At 43.5% G+C, this 21,011-nt stretch overlaps 1 protein-coding gene across 14 annotated transcripts in view; it reads right to left on the bottom strand.

Moving 5' to 3' along the window:
- PRR5L (proline rich 5 like) overlaps positions 1-21,011 on the bottom strand; it is a 110,233-nt gene that overhangs the window by 59,250 nt on the left and 29,972 nt on the right. For 4 of the 14 annotated variants that reach the window (XM_067557560.1, XM_067557572.1, XM_067557576.1 and 1 more), the window contains exons 2-5: positions 10,915-11,064; positions 6,546-6,702; positions 5,586-5,814; positions 1,016-1,429 (exon numbers count right to left, since the gene is read on the bottom strand). The exons of 3 other annotated variants lie outside the window; for them this stretch is intronic. The gene's annotated coding sequence lies outside the window, so the exon portion shown is untranslated. The remainder of the gene's footprint in view (positions 1-1,015; positions 1,430-5,585; positions 5,815-6,545; positions 6,703-10,914; positions 11,065-21,011) is intronic. 7 more of the 14 variants (XM_067557565.1, XM_067557567.1, XM_067557568.1 and 4 more) reach the window with 5 other exon arrangements.

Raw genomic sequence — 21,011 nt, 5'->3', positions numbered from 1 at the left:
CACTCCCCAAATCTGCATTCATATATTTGCATTTCTCTCCGGCCCAGGCAAATTACAAGAGCTGCAAACTTGGGGACATTTCACGGAACAGAAGAAAGAAGGGGATTCTTTGTAACAACAGGGAGGGACTCTTTGGTGTATGTACTGACATTTTGTCTAATAAAAACAGCCCGTTACAAAAAGCTCCCAGTGCACGGAGACTCTGAGCAGTTATTAGAGTTCAAGAAACGTTCCACTTTCATTCACAAAACAGCCAGACAAGTGAATTTTACACAGCTCCTGAGAAAAGATTGGGAGAGAGAAGAGGGATGGATGGTTCTCTCTGCTCTGCCTTTTACACGGCTCCAGTCTCTTTGCAGCAGCCTGCATGCTAATTACATGCATTTAGCAAACCGAAAAAGCCAGAGAAAATTCTCTTTCCCCCACCCCCAGTTTCACAATTACTTTGTGTCTCCTGAGGAGAAGGGGCAGAATGAGGCATTTTGTTTTCGAGATGACTCACTCTTCAAAGATATCAAAAGCCCGGCGATTCTCTTTTTATTTATTTATGTAAATGGAGAACTTGCTCATTTTTTTTTTTTTGTTTTGTTTTTGTTTTGACTCAAACAGGATCTCACTGTCAGTGTATCCGATGCCTCCATAAACTGTAACAACTGGGCAAAAACAACCCAAACAAACTGAGTCAGCCTAAAAAAATAAAGTATGGGAGATCAGACACAACCCAAACTCCTAATTTTGCAAGCTCCGTCTCAAGATGAACATCTTGTTCACACAACAAAGACCGTTTTAATGGCAGCAACCTTGCGATTATTCCTGTTCAAACAAGACCAGCGTTGACACACTGATCCGAAATCTACATGATTGCAATGTGCAGCTCCTCTGAGGTCTCGCCGCGCCTCCCCTCCCCTCCCCTCTTTGCATTAGGCTAAACTACCATGCATTCCCCACCACCATCACCACCTTACGTTGCCAGTGTAAAAGCCAAAAAAGATATATATGTATATTTTACACTCACCCCCTTTTTATTTTAAGTTAGGGCTGCATCGCGGCTTTTGGAGAAGGAAATAAGAGAAGCAAGAACCCACGGCTGCTAGAAATGTGTCAGAAGCCTAGTGACACTTTTCACACGGGGGAGTGAAGGAGTTTCTGCTTTATCCGCCGCGATCTGACCAATACCAATTAGTGAGGATTTGACACTTGCTGGCCCCGCTCCAGTTTTTATTTTTACAGTGAGCCGGTGGTGGCTGGCTCCTCCCAGGAGAGACAAACGGGGCAGAGGGGAAAGTCCGGAGAGTCCCCTAAAGGACGTGTGCTCTTCTCCCTCTCTCCCCGCTTCGGAGCCTTCCTAGTCAGTTTCTAGCTCCTGGAGGAAGAAGAAAAGTCCGCTCAGATTCAGTGCAACAATTTCAGGAAGCTTCAATTCTTTGACCTTTAAAGAAAAAGGAGAGAGAGAGAGAAAATGATGCAAGCCGTTTTCTCAACATGCCCCCTCTCCTCCTGCTGAGTCTGGCTCCGGCTCCAGCCCGGGGCAGCTAATCCTGGACCTTCAAGTGCACCAAAGGCGAGCGGGCGAAACACTTTTCAGGGGCGGGGGGCCGAAGCTTTGAACGAGGGGCACCCTGCATGGGATGTGCGAGTCTCCACAGTGAAAGCTCTGACTTAACAGCGCCTGCCTCGGCTGCCAAGGCTCTGGTCAGCTCGCTCGCGCTCTCGTCAGGGATCAACCTTGTGAGAAGTTGCCTTGACTTGGCAGAGGTGGCGAAATTGCCTCCAGCCGCCTGGGCGTGTTCCCATGAACGCCGCACGAGGGGCAAACTGAAAGGCAAAATGTTCTGCGCCTTTGTGACTTTAAGAGGGGGGCCGGGGGCGGTTCCTTAACATGATCAGATCCTGGATGCTTTCAGCAGAATAACGAATTTCACTTCAAAACAGAGGAGGCTCTTCCAGGTTTCCACGGACTGAGTCAGCATTTGAGAGTGGCGAGGTCTGAGGCCAAGTTTCTTGCAAAGCCAGGTGACGGGCTAGCTGGAATTTGCCTCGGACAGTGCTAATTGCGGGGGGAGAGATGAAGTCACTGGAGATCAGCCAGTGCACCTTGCAAAATAAATAAATACATACAAATTCCTCAGCTGGACAGACCGCTTCAGAAAGGCAAAGCCTGGGTGAGGTGGCAGAGTGCACTAGAGGTGGGTTTTGGTTTGTTGCTTTTCCAGCTTTCTCTACGTTTTCTGGTGGCTGCAGGTTTCCCTGCAGCTTGTTTGACTTAGCTGTAATCTCCATTCTCCACTGCAGTCGGTGTTGGGCAGGACGCTCCTGAAATGCTACTCACGGGGGCAGCGGGAGTCCTGAAGCAGTCCCTAAAGCCTAAATTAGAATAGACCCCATCCTGTAAACACAGGCGTGAGCAGCTTTTCCGCACAGAAATACCTCGCCCTCCCCCTGACTTCTGTGGCGAGCTACCCATGTGATTTAAGTTACTTGGTTGCAGGATGAGCAAAAAATCTGTAAAAACCATGTCTTTCTTGCTAACAGGGTAGGAGAGTTCTGATAAGTAACTTTGGGTCGACCTGACCTGCTGCCTTGTGACCAACACAAAGGGCAGGAGCTTGGGACCCTGCCTTCCTATCACAACTCTGCAGCTGACCTAGGCCCTGATCCTGCATCACGTAAGCAAACACAGGCCCCTGCACCAGTGCACAAAAGGACCCCGCTATGCGCATCCTTGGAGCAAGTCACTTGGTGCCAGTGACTTCAATGGCTTCAGGAACGGGCTCCTAGTAGCCCTGTGCTTCAGTTTACCTCAAAAGGCATAATGAATGCCTCTCACACATGAGTGTTGGGAGTCTAACAATGCCCATGGAGACCTTTAAATAAATGGAGCTAAATATGTGTAATGAATTCATGTAATCCACATTTCAACAAACCAGTGTCCAGCTAAAATCATGTAGCTGTATTTTTCCTTCTAAGGAGCCTGGCTGTTATTCCATAGGCTATATAAAGAGAATTTATTACTATTGAATAAGTGCCTACAAGCCCACTCAGCCTGAATAAACACATGGAAAAGACATGTTCCCTGCCCTGAAGAACTTACCACTAAGAAAACATGTGACATACAAAGGGTGAAGGATGCAGTGAAATGTATACAATTTTTACGTACTTGTTAATTACTACAAGTAGATAAAGTGTCACTTATTCCTCACCTGCCCTTCAACCCAGCCATAATTCATTTATTTCCCATAAGCATCATGACAGAAATGGGTTTTGAGGGATTTGAAAGAGGAGTGTGTAGTAGCCTGACAGACTGATTCAGGGAGGGTGTCCCATGTGTAAGTTGTAGTGCAAAAGATGACGTAGAGAAATGTATATAAGAAACTGATGACAGGCAGATTTGGCTGACACAGATTGAGGCAGGTCCTTGCCTAGGACCGTAGCTTCTGGAGTTATGATTACATTAGAATCTCAGGGGTTTTTTTTTGTTTTTTTTAAAGGAAGTTTCTAGCCCTCATGACTGAGGAGAAAAGCTTCAGAACATGACTTGAGTGTAATTGCTGAGTGACAGCTGCCTGATCTGCAGAGAGCTTGAAAAAAATAGCTAAAGGAGGGGTGAACTGCCCTGTGCATTTCAGTGAGGTGCCAGCTCCAAGACCCATTTCTCAGAGGAGTCCTGGCCAACCCCATCCCAGCAGGGGACACTGTGTGGCAGGAGGCGAAAAGAGAGGTGGGCCCAGTCCACCCACTGCAGCAGATACAGTGTATTAAGAACTGAGGAGACAGCCTCTGCTGCCAGCTCTGCCTCTTGGGAGGAGAGGGGTCCCATACTGCTGTCCATGCTTCTCTAGAAAAGGTGGGAGGACATCCTGTGACTTCCATTCTGAGTTGGGAGTGGGGCCTCGTCAAGTGGGGCTGAGGACCCTAATTGCCTTCATCCAGTCCTGGCCTAGCTTTGTTAGTGGAGCAGAGGCGATGGGATAGCAATGTGATACGAGTCAAGAAGGGAGGGTAGAGATGTGATGAGCCTTGAGAGGGAGGACAAGACATTTAAACTTCATAGGGAGCAAGGGAGAGCCAGTGGAGGGACTCAAAGAGCGAGGTCTCGTGGTCAGATTCATGGGCCAGGAAGAGGATCTTATAAGCTGCATTTTGCCTTTGAGCTTTAGTCATGAAAAAGCACAGGAAGATTATTCCTAGTGGAAGCTCCTTGCACCACACAGAAAAGCAATCATCTAAAAATGACTATACTTAGCACCTGTCAAACAACATGGTGCAAACTGACAGAGAGTTTACTCTCCATTGGGCTCACTCGTCTGATTAAAGCATCATTAAAAGATTTGAACATGCAAATCAGCATCATGAAAGATGTTATCACATCATTTGCATATTGAACACACACGCATGAAATTGCTGCAGCAATATGTTGTTGTTTTTTACCACACGTCCTCCCCACAGTGAGATCACTATAGCACGGCAGCCCTCATACATCCAGATGTCTTGCTCTCACACACACTCTTCTGAAGAGGGCAAAACCACAAGAGGTGTCACTAAATACATGACCTTTTATTGGTTTGGTTTATAATATGTTTTCAGTTGGGTGGAAGAGTGAATCCATGTGGATGCAGCACATTATGTAACTTCAGTTATGGATATTTGGCCTTACCCATCTTCTGTATCACATGCTTACAAGAAGTTAGACCACACTGTAGCACCACCTGCAGAGCTAATAACTAAAGCAATGAATAAGGAGTCAGAAATTCTGAATACTATTCCTGGCTCTGCCACTGCTTTGCTGTGTGACCTTGTGCAAATCACATAACCACTTTATGTCTCAGTTACTCACCTCTTAAATGTATATAACGATACTTCAGCCTAGGTGTCTGCCAAGTACTGATGTTCAAGTCCTGCCAGTCTTCTGAAAGGACTGACTGTGTGCATGCAAAGAGCATTATCCTGTTAGGTTGGGAAGTCAAAACTGGCACAAAATGTGATTCAGGAAACAAAATGCGCTTCCACATGGAAAAGTGTGGCTATCATCTGGTAAGAGATCATCTGAATTCAGGAGGAAGGAGGATTCTGAGAAGCAGTAATGCTGAACAAGACAAAGTAGCTGGAGAGTGAACAGGACATTAGATGCTTCTAATGTGAGATGACAGCCAAAAGGCCTATGCAACTGAGAGCTGCATAAGAGAAAGTATGTCACAGAGACAGAGATAATAGTGTCTTTCTCTGTAGCCCTGGTGCAAACAGACCTGGAATACTGCGTTCCATTCTAGACACCCCATGATCAGAAAAATATTGACAAGTAGTTCATAGAAGAGCAACAAAAATGATCAAGGTTTTGGAGACTCTGCCCTATGAGGAAAGACTTCAGATCTAAATATGCCTAGCTGTGCTAGGAGGACAAGATAAGAGTCTACAAATATCTGAGAAGGTGTAAAACACCAAGGAGAAAGGAGGACTATTTAGGTTGCACAAGGGGGTATAATTAGGAGTAATGGTATAAAGGGACTGAAATTAGGCAAAATAAAATTTAGGATGAGTACCATTGAAAGTGTTTTGCTATGAAATCTGTTACACTGTAGAATACTCACTCTAGAAGCCCTGTTGCTTGGGACAATTAAAATGAGACTGAGCATAGCGCTAGCACATATGCAGCTAGACACAATTCTGCATTGGCTGACGGTGTGTGGTAGGCTAGCTGATTTTATATTGAGGGATTTTCCATCTCTAACTCCTGTGGTCTTTCTCCTGTTTAGGACGCTGTCAGAATCAAATCTGTAAGGGAGCAGGCAAATAGACTAGCCCTCCAGGAGGGAGAATCTGTTGAGAGAGAGAGAGAGAATAAAGGAGTGATTGTGTACAACATTGTAATGTCACACAACAAATTATAGTTTAAAAAAAACAAAAAAAAACCCAACAACAACAACAAGGCCAATGCAACAGAAATGATCATGTAAAGCTCCTAAGAACATGGGCACACATTCACAGCCACAAATTGTTCATTCTTTCCACTCAGCAGCAAAAAACACCATGGAACATCAGATCACAGTGAACTGGGAATTCCCAAGGGATTGGGTGGGGAAAGGACCTAAAATATTAAATTAGATTGTGCAACTCATTGCCACAGAAGGTTGTTGAGAACTTAACACGATTAAAAAAAGGACTGGATAGCTATATGGATAAGAAGAATATTCACCGTTATAATACAGTAGCTAAATGCTAACAATAATTTTGGAAGGGATATTAAACCTCCCGCTTCAGGGTTTAATCCAATCTCTAACAAATAGAGATCAGGATGAGACCTAATGTAGAAGGCAGATTATCCCACATCTGTCTACTCTGGAGTTCTTACATCTTCCTCTGAGGAATCTGGTGCTGGCCACTGAAGGAAAGAAGACACTCTGGTCTAGTCCAGACTGGCTATTCTTATGTTTCTATTCCCACGGTACTCCTGTAGTGGGATTTCCTCCAGATTATGGGACAAGGTAAAGGAGAACATCTCACCATTTGACATTCCCCCTTCTGCTTCCCCAGTGCAAGAGGAGCCTGACCTGGGTCCACTCTGCTCTCAGAAGTGGAAAAAATGATCCACTTGTTATGCGACTTGAGGACAAGTTCATGACACTCTGATACCAAAGTGACAGGAGCTGCTTCATGCAGACATGCTTCTTTCAAGGTTGGGTTGCCATAGTTCTACTCCACACCAGCCTGTAGGACAAGAATACAGAGACCTGCACTTGGTCTAAGTGTGACTGCACCTACACGGGCCTTCTGCCCTCAAGCTACGAGCGTCCCGTCACATACACACACTCTCCTACCATCACTGTCCAAAAGGCTGGCATGTAACATCCAAACTCTTCCCAATGCGTCTTCATCAATGGCTGATAATTGTTTACAGTGGCTCATAAAGCACTTTTAGCCAGGCCAGGCCCTAATACTAACTAAAGCAGAGTTTCTCAGACTGAGGGGCAGGACCTCATGGGGAGGGACACAGAATACATTCTGGAGGGGCGTGAGAAGCTTTAGGGAGAAAAAAAGCTTACTGTGCACATTTTACCTCCAGCAATGAATAAATAGCAAAGTGGATTCCTCCAAACATATCAGGTCCTCAGATGGCGCTGTGCATTTCTGTTAAGCTTGCATAGCATTATACAAAGTCGTTGCCATCTGTGTGTTAATCCGTTTGCTATGACACAGTGTGCATGGTTAATTGTGAGCATCGACCACAATCGCAGTTTTGCTTTTGCTCTTATTCCAGTGGATTGTTGGCTCTGTTTGAATCAATGCATTACTGTTTTTAATAAATATTTAGTGAGAGTTGCATGTTCATTTTTAAAAAAATTGTTATATGTTCTTGTGTGGCAGAGAGGCATAATATACTACAGACACAAAAAGGGGATGTGCACAATAAAATCAGTCTGAGAACCACTGCTGTACAATGTCATCCCGTCCCCTTGCCTTGTATCTTGCACATTTGGAAATGGTACTATGGAGCAATTTGCCTTTTGTAGTTTATTTTTCTTCTCTTTTTAAAAATTATTTTCATAAATTTATCTTTTTCATTAATTCGGGGCTGGTTAAAGGAAGCTCAAGAAAAGGCACAGTCGGCAGCTGTGCGGCCTTCCCCACCCTGTGCCTGCCCATGTGCCTCAACCCTGACATACAGGGATCACCTCTAAAAACAACGGGGTTGTGCAGGATCTAGTCAAGCCTGTGGACACCTGTCAACTAGCAACTGTACTGAGGCCTGTTAACTCATTTCATGGATTAGCTGTCAGATGGCAACAACGTTTGGTCACTCTGTTGTGTCTGTTCCTTTTAAAACTAAATGAACAAAAGCAAATGTTTTTGGATACAACATGAGACGTGTCTCCAGAGGAATGGAACAAGTGACTCATTGGGAGCCAGATGACTCTGATTAGTGAATGGATGTCAAATCACACAGGGTGTTATACAGAGTTCTTTATAACAACCCAATCATTACAAACAGCTCTGAAAATACCTTCCCTTACTCACTCCATGCCTCACTGTGATTCATTTGCATTTCTATTCACAGGTCCGCACAGGCCTTTCTGACTGTGCAATGGCTGCTATGCTTTTGTGTGTGAAATGAATCTCTATGTTGCTGAAATGGAAGCATTTTGAAACAATGAAAATGGTTATTTTTTCATTGGGGGTGGATCACCGTCATCTGGAACCCAAGGTTTCGTCATTAAAAAGTCTAATGGAAGCCACTGTGTTTGTTTAATGCCATTTTCAGGCCTGCTGAGGCTAGTAAGGTGGTGAGGATGCAGTGCACAGGAATGGTGACCTCCTGAGTTGAACAGCATGAAAACTTTGGTTCCGTCAGAGACGATAGTAAGTAGTGTGTCATACTGGAAATGATCACAGTGCCTCTGATTGGATTTATATACAGCCAGGACTGGATGAGAGCCTTGAGCCTATCTGGGATTCACACCACCAGCCGAAGGACTAGCAGACACACATTTCCCACTCTAAGCAGGTTTCCCATTTGTTCCTCATTGCACACACAGCAGAGCTGGCATCCCACCTTGAAAAATTAGCCTTGCCTCCCAGAAATGATGAGGTCTTTTTTAGTAGGCAGAAACACAACAAAATCTAACCAGCTATCACAATTTGCATTTACCAGCCCTGCACTGGGATAAAATATCCACTAGGTACATCAGAAGCACAGCTCCCTCCTGCTCCTTAGGCTCTGCCTAAATTATGGTTGCTAACACCAGGTCAGTTCCACCAGATTTAGCAGCATAGACATTCCTGCAGACTAGCTGGTAGCTGCCATCACTACTTTCTATCTAGGCACTTACATGCTAACATAACCACCCACATGCAGAAGTGAGTACTGTTCTCAGGCACTCACATCTGTAAATCAGGCCCAAAGAAGTCTGATTTCCACAGACATCCATAACCACTGTACATTTTGAATCATAGTTAAACTTTCACTAGTCTGCTCTTCAGGGGTTTTCAGAACTCTCAACGTTTCCTCACCAAGGAATGGCTAGGATGAGAGAAGAATGGCTTGTCTAAATGGGGAAATTGAGCAGCAGAACTATAGCAGCAATATTATACTGCTATAGCTATGCCAGTACAACTCCCCCATGTGCACACCTATGACTTTCCTTCAGTATAGCTTATGTCACATTAGAAACCGTATAAGCCGTACCAAAAAAGTAACATATAGCAGAATAGAGTGTCCACACAGGGAGCCACAGTCGTGTAGCTATAGTGGTATAATTATACCGGTACAATTCTGCTGGGCAATTTCCCCAGGTAGACAAGCCCTTACTTGCAGAAGGACTGAGAAAATAATCCACAGCATTCTGAAGGAACAGATCCTAAATGCTTGAAGCCAACTACACAACATGTTGCAAATTAAAGACCTTATGATGATACATAAGCACAAAGGGGACAAAGGTAAGGTAACATGAAAGTTCACTCTCAGAGAAGTGTTTCCTGAGGACTGTTGCATTAGCTTAGGGTATTTTGGGTTGGATTTTGTTTGTTTGTTTCCTGGAATTTCTTTGGTTTGGAGAAAAATGGAGGAGGAGGAAGGGAAATAATACTCAAAGAACCCACAAGTTGAAAGTGGGTTGGGGAAGGAGGAGTTACGGTGTAGGATTGGAAAGGCATGTGACATTCTAATGTACATGTGTGAGAGACACCCTTGCATAGTCACCTATATTCTCCTCTCCCCCTTACAAGCAACTGAAAATAGGGGAAAGCCCAGTACTTCCATTTCAGACATTATGCTTATGATTTTTTTTTATTATTATTATTATTAAATATGTATAGTATGGTAGTGGTCACAGCAGGATTGAGATCCCATTGGACTGGGCACAGTGCAAACATAGAAAAGAGAAAACTCTTGCCCTGAAGGACTTTCAGTTTAAAGACACAACCAGACATAGGGTAGAAGATGCAGCTAGAACATACAAACTGATGAATAATAATTGATACATTTATGGAGGGGATGGTATGATGGGTTAGCCTAATATGGCAGTTAACTGATCTTTGACTGCTAGTGGTAAATATGCCAATGGCCTGGGATGGGACATTTGATGGGGTGGGTTCCGAGTTACTACAGAGAAGTCTTCCTTGAGGGTCTGGCTGGTGAGTCTTGCTCACACGCTCAGGGTTTAGCTGATCGCCATATCTGGGTCAGGAAGAAATTTCCCCCCCAAGGCAGATTGGCAGAGGCCGTTGGGGTTTTTCACCTCTCTCTGTAGCATGGGGCACAGGTAACTTGCTGGTGGATTCTCTGTACCTTGAAGTCTTTTAAACCATGATTTGAGGACTTCAGTAACTCAGTCATAGGTTAGGGGTCTATTACAGGAGTGGCTGGGTGAGGTTCTGTGGCCTGCGTTGTGCAGGAAGTCAACTAGATTAGGGATTGGCAACCTTAACAAAAGGGCCGTGCCCACCCCCCTCCCCATGCGCCCACCCCCCTCCCCATGCCGGCAGCAGTGTCAGCGGTGGGGGCAGGTTTGCAGCCCCATCCTGGTGCTGGTGTCAGTGGCAGAGGTGGGTCTGGAGTCCCCGTTCCAGTGTCGGCAGCAAGCACGGAGCGGCGCAGCTCTGGCCAGGGCGCCGCATGCCACTCAAAGTCAGTGCATGTGCTGCAGGTTGCTGACTAGATGATCATATTGGTCCCTTCTCACCTTAAAGTCTATGAGAATATGACCAAGAACTGGCACAGCTTTGTTAGCTACTTGTATTGGATTTTTTATAATGGGAAAGGGATTTAGAAAAATCCACTTGTCACCTGCCTACCTGTTATCAGCAAACTAGGTTCTATAGGCATCATGGCAAAAGGGACTCTTAAGGAGGGATTAATTGCTGTACATACACAGCTCAGAGAGCACATACAAGGGCTAGCCACATTCAGTGCTTTCTACTTACCGTGCAGGCCGGATGCAATATTTTCAGCTGCTTCTCACTTTGTTATTTCTCCATCCTTGTTTTTCAAAGCTGTCCAAAGTGCAGACACCTTGCTGAGGGAAACTGCCATTCACAGGTTGGATGAGCTTTGCAATGCCTATTTGGAGTTATCTGCAGGGTGTCAAAAAGGGGCTCAGATTTTTTTTTCTTTTCTTTTTTTAAGATGGGGAAGGGCCTTCATTGAGCACAAAAGCCAATGGAGCTACCCTGATTTACACCAGCTCAGGATCTGGCCTAGCATGTTTTTCTTCTCTATCCCATACAGTTGTATCTCAAAAACAACTTTTCTCTCTCTCTCTCTCACACACACACACACACACACACACACACACACACACACACACACACACACACAAGCTTGGAACATTCCAAACCCAAAGGAGAATCTTTGAGAAAGGTAAGAGCAAATGTAAATGGGATTTTGAACAAAAACAAACATGTCAAGCAAAAGCAAAATGTCAAGGTGAAAGTTCCTATATAGAGTTGTTCAGACAAGGAATTAAATTCTATACTACACATTTTATTATGTTCTTCCATGAGCCTGGGAACAAACAGAAAGAGGGCAGAAGGAACTAAGATTATCAGATGATCCTAGGAAGAGGAGGAAGGTCATAGCTGCCCCTGCATTTATTACCGCTACAATAAGCTGCCATTGTTTACTGTATACAGGAGGACTGGTATGCAAGGAGATGCTCAGTCTGCATAAATAAACAGAAAAGGCCAGGGTCCAAGTCTGAATGAACAATAGCCCGGGGAGAATGCAAGCCACCTCTTTGACTAGACTTCCCTCCAGGAAACCCAAGACGTAATAAAGTCCTCCTGTATCCTGTCCCCTAATCTAAGGGCATTGGCTCAGTTCCAGTTTATCATACCGATCATATTTCCAGAAGGAACTGAATGCAAGCTGCATACATTGAATAAAGCCCTAACAAATGTTCAGGAGAGAGCAGTCCTGCACAGGCAGGGAACAGAGCTGGTTTTAGTAATTCTGGGAAGGCCTGTGAAACAAATTTTTTCCCATCTCCAGTGCCTTCAAACATAACTGACTCCTTTCTTTTATGCTGTAACAGTGTCCAGGATCCTGCATGAAGAATTTGAAAATGTACTCCTCTGGTTGCTGCTGCAGGAGAAGCAGAGTAGGGGCTGCTTGTGTTGGAGTCTATTCATATGGCCAACATTTGGGTAATATTTGGTAACAGTCCCTTGCAAAACGGGGAATTCTAGGGCCTCTTCTGCATGAAGGCTTTGTATATGGTCTGGTAAATTTAGGATTTATAATGCTTTACATTAACGTTCATAACCCCTCTGTGAAGTAGGGGTTAATATCCTCATTGTACTAGTGGGCAAACAAAGACAGAAAGTTTAAGGCCTATGTTTTACAAAGTGTCCTCTGAGTTTTAGAGGCTTTAGATTTTGGGTGCTAATCTGAGAGGCCAGAGTTCTGATTGGCAGAATGCTTGCAGCTCCCGCTGACTGCAAACCGGATTTATGGGTGCGCAACGCTTCTGAAAATGAGACACAAGTTGGACAACCAAAAACTGAAGCACCCGCTTTTAGGAATGTAGCTTTAAGCGAGTTGCCCAAGAAGACAGGGAGAACCATAGTCCAAGCCAGGGTCAGAAAACAGGAGTCCCATGTTCTCAGTCCCAGGTCTAGTCCACTAGTGCATGCTGCAGCTGCCTTGGAAATCAAAACAGATGGAATTTCTGTATGCTTTCATATCTTGCCCATATGCTGCTTTAATAGAAACACATAAGCATATTTATATCTAAAACTGCTTAGTTCATCATGTTTATTATTATATGGGGACATCTACGTTTGAAATGTGTTCCTTTCGAGAAATATGTTGTATATAGAGTCTTGTGGGGGAGGAGGGGGAAAGAAGTGGATATGTTCTCACCTCCTTTAGCAGAAGTTGGAAATATACTACTGTATCCTTATTTTTACATTTCATGTTCCAGGAAGGAAGGAATTTTTTTTATTACAGACTTTGCCTTCCTAGGTTGTATGAAACCAGAATTTCTGCTGATCCTTAAAGAATTAGCTGAACTTCTGCTTCAGGGGAAAAAGGGGGGGGGGGAGGGGGAGTGTCCTTGCATCACTTGGTGAAAATACAGCATGTTTCTGTGACTCATTAACACTCCCGATTCTTGCATACACTGTTAATCTTTAACCCAGTGGTTCCCAACCTGTGGCCCGGGGGCCAAAAGTGGCCCGCAAGGTCTTTCAAAGTGATCCGCAACTCCCCTCCTGCTGGCTACAGAAGAGAGCCGCCACCTAAGGACCCAGGCGAAGTGCGTTGCCGCAGGGTGCAGGCTCCTTGCTGCAGCCAAGGGGATAGGAGATCAGCGCTCCCCTCCCCGTGGCTATAGCAGGGCAAAGCGCTCTGCCTGGGTCCACAGGCACTGGGGTCCCTGCTGGAGCCGGAGGGAAGGGAGCACTGATCTCCCATCCCCCTGGCTGCCAGAGGGACCCACTGCCTAGGGACTCAGGTGGAACACACAGGACTACTGGATGCATGCGGTTTCCCTGCTGCAGCTGGGGGATGGGAGATCAGCGAGGAGGCAGCCTCCTCATTGAACTCCTTCTGTCTGGCTGCACGGGTGGGAGAGGAAGCTGCTAGCGGAGCAGCCAGGATCCACCATGCTTGAGGAGGAGCAAGAATAAAAAAATCAGTGCCTTCCAGTTTGGCCTGCACTTACCAGGTTACCCCCCATGACTTAACTGCCAGGCCATGTGCTTCAGTGTGTAGTGACAGTCACTCATCTACACTAGTGCTTTGTCTGTGAGTGTGTGACATACTGTGAGTGATTTGTAGGTGTAAAATAGTGAATGTAAACATGAGCACAGTAGCATCAAAATGTTTACTTTAAATATGTAGTGATTTGTAGTCCTTAATGGTCTTTGTCCTGCAGGAGAAATGCCTAACGGTAGAAAGCCTATGGCTGAGCTGAAAATGCAGGCCCAGTACATTTATGAGTTTATTATTTTTTGTGACTGGTGGCCCTTCCGGGTTGTAAAAATGATATTTGTGAGCCAAAAAGGTTGGGAACCACTGCTTTAACCTGTTAATGCAGACAACGACCTTGCACTGACCAGCATGTCAAATACTTATTTGTTCCTTCTGAAGTGCCACAGAGAAAATATTAAGGACAACGTCCAGATTCTCAAAGGTACGTAGGCTCCTAACGTCCACTGATATCAATGGGAGTTAGGCACCTCAATACCTTTGAAGATCTGGACCAATCTGACCACCATCTCTCTCACTGTAGAGATTATTTCTCTCTAGGTGATTTTTTAATTATTTTTAAGTAGGGTTTTTGAGATAATTTGTTTCTCAATGAAATGTTACAAGCATGGTCCTGACTGCTTAAAGGTCCTATGACAACTTTGGTACAAATAAGGGTATAAAGGCTGGCATAATTTCAATTTAGATTGATACGTTCTATATTCTCTTTACATAAGATTCTTCTTTGCTTCTTATCCTAAACTATTATATAGTAATTTTGTACTCTGTGAATCAACTGACATGTTCCGCTTCAGAAGGGGCTGCATTTCAGTGATGGGTGAAGTGTTTACTCTATATGTATATTTTATTAAATGCATTGGGGGATCCTACATGATAAAAGATGTCTCTGTAATATATTTTCCTCATTGATATCACTTTAAATAAACTATGTCACACTTCTGGGGTGCTGTATAAAAACGAATTCATTAAAAATCACAGCCTGCCTCTGTGGTAAAAGTATTATCCCCATTTTATAGAGGGGAAAACTGAGGCAACAAGGTTGCTGCTCTGATTTCAGAGTCTGATAGGAGCTGTATGTACTCAGCTACTCTTAAAAATCAGGCAATAAGTGATTTGTCCAAGATCAAACTGGTGGCAATGCCAGGATTAGAAATCTAGCTTCTGACAGTCCACTACTAGACCATACCACTTCCCTATATATTACAACCACAAAGCCATCAAGTATAGATATACATGTGTTCGTCATTCCACGTATCTGGGATTCCAACAACCTGGGCCTGCATTTTCAACTCAGCCGTAGGCTTTCTACCGTTAGGCATTTTTCCTGCAGGACAAAGTAACTGTACCCAAATGCTTCGCTGATGTAGGCTGTGTCCAAAGATACAGAAATAAATTCTGCATTATTTAAGCCCATGCAAGCCCACTGTAGTCAGTGACACAAAGCTGATTGAACACAACAGATCTAGGTTCTTATTAATTTGAGGGTAAATTTTATGCTGATGAGACTTGGGGAGTACAATATGCCCGGGCTGTGAGGTTAGCACGGTATGGTGAAGTTACATCACAACATTACATCACCTTATACTAACTCAACATCACCACATGAAGATACAGGCGATGATGCTTCTATGCAGCACTGCAGCAAGAGACACAAGATACATTTGAGACTCCTGTAAGACTCAAGATAAGGATTGTCCTGGATGGTTTGGAATGGAGAGGGTGGACGGCTCTATCCAACCTAGGGGATTCTAACACGGCTGTAATACTCATTTCAGAGGCTGATGACTTTTATAAGGGGAATGGGGGGTGTGAGGAGGAGCCTGGGGTGGGTAAACAAAAACTGTAATTTTGGGGGTGTAGAGACAACTTCTGAGTCTAGTAATGTCATTTTTAAGACTGCACCACCCCGGAGTACCCCTTCAGTTCAAGCCTTGGTACCATGAAGCATGATTCCCATTGCTGAATGATGATTTGTGCCTGCAATCAATATACAATACTCCCATTGTGAGATCTGGGGATGACGTCAACTTGCTTGACTGATGTACCAGCCAGAGAAAAAAAACAACACACACACCAGTGCCTAGGTGCTCCTCTTGGCATGGCAAAGGATCAGACCGATAGATCAAGAGATGGATGCATTCCCGAGGCACCTACATTAAATGCTGCGTCTCCCAGACGACACTTTTTTGTCACGTGTTCCTTTTTGAACAGTAAGTCGGACTAAAAGACTAAACAGTGGCACCTGCAGCTTTTATGGACATTGTGCATAGTGTCTACTACTGGCAGGGGCACCAATTGGGGGGCAGAGCTGCCCAGATGAGGGGCAAAACAGGATCCCAAACCAAGTGATATTGCGACCCGACGCCACTCTCTGAAATTTGGCCAAGTGGCCCCTCTATCATGACTGGAATGGCACTGCGATTCCATGTACCAGGGCGCAATGCCCAGAGCAGGGTACCAGGCCCCATCCCTCAGGACAAGAGCCAAGCTGCCACTCTGAGGGGAATGGGGTGCAGTTGTGTGTACCATGCAAAAAATGTCAGAGAGAGTGCCTCTGACTGTAAATGCCCACAAGCCACAAGATATTCTGAGGGCAACCTGGTAGTTGATCATTTTAACCCAGCCAACCCCAATGTGATCAATGACCCAAAGCTAATTTAATCTAAAAACTGTGGGTACTTAATAATTTATGGGTGAGTGTTATGTCTTTGAAAGTGAGATACTTATGATACTGAACAGAGCCACAAACATAGCGGCTGATAGTGCTCCCCGTTATCTTAATCCTGGACTCCAGTCTCCTCTACCACTGTACTTCACTCCTCCCCTGCAGGAGCACCCACTTCTAGGAGAGCTCTGCCCCCACCCATAACTCCACAAGCAAATCTCATTCTTGAGCCTCAGTATGCTCAGCTATTGCGCCAGAAAATTGCCTCAGTCTTGGCTGTCAGTTTCCCGGCTTATTCACATTCTATTCTTCATCTGAGCCACATTCTGCTGATCAACATGGGGGAGTAGTAAAATGGACAACTGAGGCTACCAGCCCCTAGATTGGAATGAAACATTTAATTCCCAGCCTAAGACAGGTTTCAACCTGTTGACTGAAAGCATGGTCTAGAGTTTAAAGTGCAGACCTGGGAGACAGAAGGCCTTGGTATTATTTCCCAGCTCTGCAACCAACTTGCTATGGGATCTTGGGAAAGTCAAATAATTGCTCTGTGCCTCACTTTCCCTATCTGCCTGATAACACCCATCCCATGGGAGTGCTACGAGGGTTCATTCACATTCTGAAGCCCTTATCTTGTCATGCTTCACTCTGACCTCTCCAAAACAGAGAGCACTGATTGGCGGATTCATCAGGACATCTACCCTGCTATGTTAGTTGTGTAGGGGATGTTCCATGTCAGTACTTCCTGCAGAGAAGCATTCACTGTAAACCCTAATCCAATGCAATTAATTCACTGTAAACCCTAATCTAATCTTAATGTACTCCTAATGCATGCAAAACTTTTGCCAAAGAAATTTAGCATCTGGGCCACAATGTGTTCAAATAAACTCATTACATTTACACCCAAAACCCTGTTTAGGGAATGGAGACCATGATGGATAATGAATTCATGCACAGTGGATATGGGTACCTCTTCTGGAGTAAACAGTGTGATATTAAATTTCTGTTAAACATGCTTCATTTTATTATGTAATGGACTATGCAGGTTGGGGATGAAGAGTCCATCCATGCATCTTGTGTTGTCCACTTGAACACTTCCTTTAAGAGACAGATAATTATTTCATCCGGTATCAGATTTCATACTTGTACTGTTGGTAGAAGGCCAGCAGACTTGGATGGATTCAATCGGTTTGTTGCTTAACGTTTCAGGCAAACGTGGACTGAAGTCTTAATAGAATTAATTAATTGTCAATGTCCTGAGGTCAAGAGAAATGTGCAGATAAAAAACTCTTTACTCTTTCACACTGGACCAAAGAGGCTCTTGTTCTAGGGCCAGTGTCAGCTCTGTAATCTGTGCAAGACTGAAGTCCAGCTAAGACCAACTAGGTTGGTGCTGATTCAGGCCATGTCAACACTACAGGCAACAGTGGCACAGCTACAATGTTGCAACTATGTCACTGTAGCACAGTAGTGTGGACCCTTCCTATATTGACAGAAGGATTTTTCATTGATGTAAGTAATCCACCTTCCTGACTGATGGTAACTTGGTCAATGGAAGAATTATTTCATCAACCTAGCCATGTCTACACTGGGGGTTAGGTCAGCTTAACCACAGAAGTTGTGGATATGAATTTTTCACACCCTTAAGCAACACAACTAGATTGATCTAAATTTTAAGTGTAAACCAGGCCTCAGCTAGAGGAGAAGATTTCACTTTAGCTTCCCTGTCTTCTGCTTACTTATGTATCATGTACATAGTGGGCCTGGACATGGGAGGTGCAGGACACTGAATTTCCCAAGTGCCCCAGGAAAATTTGAGTGCAGGAATTACCATAGTGGATCAGACCAGTGGCCCATGCGGTCCAGCATCCTGTCTCTGACAGTGCCCAGTATCAAATACTTTAGAGGAAGATACAAGAAACTACAGAAGGCAGTAACCTTGTAACCAGTATGGAATAACCTGCTCAAAGCTGCTTTCTAACTCCCATTGTTTAGGGGTTGGTTTATGCCCCGACATGATAGAGGCAGAAAAACAAGACAAAAAAATAAAACTGACATGTGTAAGTTTCATCATGTATGACCGAAGAAGAGAAAACATGAGCTAAATAATGAAAAGTTAATGTTAAGTTTTAAAAAGTTAGTTTAAAATCTAATCTATGAGGCTGTTAGTAACACAGGGAAGGTTTTTTGTTTTTTTTTTAAGAAATGTTTTTTTGATCTTGACATTTTCCTTTACAATGGCTTGCTAATTTAAGCCAGTAGTCGTGATGGGGTAAAGCTCAGCCAGAGAACGTGATAGAGCAGTGATCATTTATATGCCGGGTTGTGCGCCTTTCAGAACTCAGTTCTCCTTTTCCTATAAGAAGTTGTTGTGGAAACTTTCCAAATGTACTGGGTGTGCCAGGTTTTTCCATATCTATTCACATCTTTTTGTGTGTGTTTTGATTCAGCCCAAACAATTGGGGAAAGAAATAACTTGTTTGATTTCTGCTGTGATTAAATGCCTGATCCAGCATCACAAAAATTAATGGAATCCTTTATTACTGAATATAGTTGATATTTTTGGAAAGAGCTCTGGGTTTTACATTAACGGGAATAAATTGCAAGCATTGGGTATATCCCAAAGACCAGATTCTTCTCAATTTCAGCATTTTCCATTTCAACTATGCAAGGGAATAACTTAGTTAGGTGTTAAAATTTGTCCTAATCTTTCCAAAATTGTTTCTATAAATATGAACTATAGAATATTAAAATAAATTTTCAAAGCTATAGAGAGGTGGTGTCACCTTGTTCTGTCCTTACTGGGGAGAATAGAAATAGCCAAAATGAATATCTGCCCAAGAATGACTTGGATCATTAGCCTATTGTCTTTCAAGGTCTCTCCCTTGCTCTTTGCTCAAATAAATAGGCTTATCATGATATTTAAATGGGATAAAAAACAGCCTTGCTTGCCATACAAGACCCTTAAAAAGTCCTAGCTACTGGAGGTATGGGGTCACCAGATTTGTATCTATATGAGTTAGCATTCCAAATACATCCTATTGTAAGGCAGTAGCTCTGTTACACAACAACCTCGTTTTTATAGACCTTAAGAGGCTACCCACACCCTTAAGGGAAAATCCAATATTTGCATCCACATGGGGCATGTCCTGCAACACAATAAGACTATCACAGCATCCAATCTTACTAATTTTCTTCTTGTATTTCTTCTTGTAATACTTCTTGTATTGCCTCAAGATCAAGATTCCATGCTTAAAACAATTTGGATAGAAAAAGGATTAACAAAAATTAAAGATATAATACAAGACGATAGACTAGCCTCCTTCAATTACATGTGTAACAAATATCAGCTACTGCTGTCTCACAGTTCCTTTTTTCAGCAGCTATGCTCAAGGATTCGTGCAAGGATAGGGGACAACTGGTCTGTTTCAACTCTCTCACCTCTAGAAGAACAGGTTTAGAAATATGGAAACAAAAGTCATTTGGTAGGAATTATGTATCGGTGAATTAATGCTTTGCATTACCCTCTCAAGGTCAGTCTCAAAGAAAAATGGGGAAAACAACTTAGCCTTATTACTACCATAGGAACCTGGGAGGACATCTGGCTTAATGTGAAAGATACTTCAAGTTCTTTCTCCTTGCAGAGCAAGATATTAAACAGGTACTACTGGACTGGCCTTTGTTTAAGGCTATTTTAGCAACACACAGTGAATGCTGGAGATGCAAACAGCCACATGCCAACCTTTCACACATCCTCTATACCCCCCAGCGTTGCCAACTCTAATGATTTTGTCACGAGTCTCATCATAATTACTGTTTTCCTTAAAGCCTCAGCTTCTGGAGTCAAGTGGATATGTGATGATTTCAGCCTTCGTTTTTAAAGAAAAAAGTAAGTTTCTAGCCCTCGTGGTTATTGAGAAAGCTTCAAAAAGGTGACAGCCAGGGCACCCTAAAGGCTCAAAAAGCAGAAGGCAAATAAAAAGAGCACCAGACCTATTCTTTTTACATAATCTCATGATTTTAAATTAAAGCCAATCATGATTTTTGGTGAGCCTGACTCATGATTTTTGAACATCTGGGGTTGGCAATACTTAAAATGCATGTTTTCAGTAACACCACATTCAGTGCTCTCTCAAAGTCTTTGTGTTGCTATCTTTCCTTCGCCAAGCTTGTGTATTTTACGGGTGCTGGAGGAGTTGGTGTTTCCAGTTAATGTTAAGAAATGGATTGCAGTAACTATTGTAGTGGCCACAAGTTATTTTGAGAAAATGGAAATCTGCAATTGCTCCCTCATACACAGACTGTTTAGTGAGCTCTCTACTACCGCCTTAATGGAAAAAATGACTGTGTGTAATAGAAACACTTGGAATATTGCATACTTTTGCAGTTTAGTATATAATAGTCCCTGATGCTCATAGGTTATGTTCTCACTTATTTCTCTATTTAGTCACTTAATAATTGATGCCCTGTATGACCTCTACAGGTTCAGGATTTTTATTTGGTTTTATTTAGTTTTTCCAGGTTTTACAAATAATGAACATTGTATGTTGTAATGTGTATAGTATTTCCATTTTGTACATGTATTTACATATGTTTTGTTTTGTTTGGTGTTTATATTTTATATAAAAACAATAAAAAAAATAA

This window comes from Emydura macquarii, unplaced genomic scaffold (genome assembly GCF_026122565.2).
Source record: "Emydura macquarii macquarii isolate MOO-44397 ecotype Brisbane River unplaced genomic scaffold, CSIRO-AGI_Emac_v2 contig_1876, whole genome shotgun sequence".
NCBI classification, from domain to species: Eukaryota; Metazoa; Chordata; order Testudines; family Chelidae; genus Emydura; species Emydura macquarii.
Note: the sequence above shows the minus strand (reverse complement) of the source record. Positions and strands in the feature narration are given on the sequence as shown.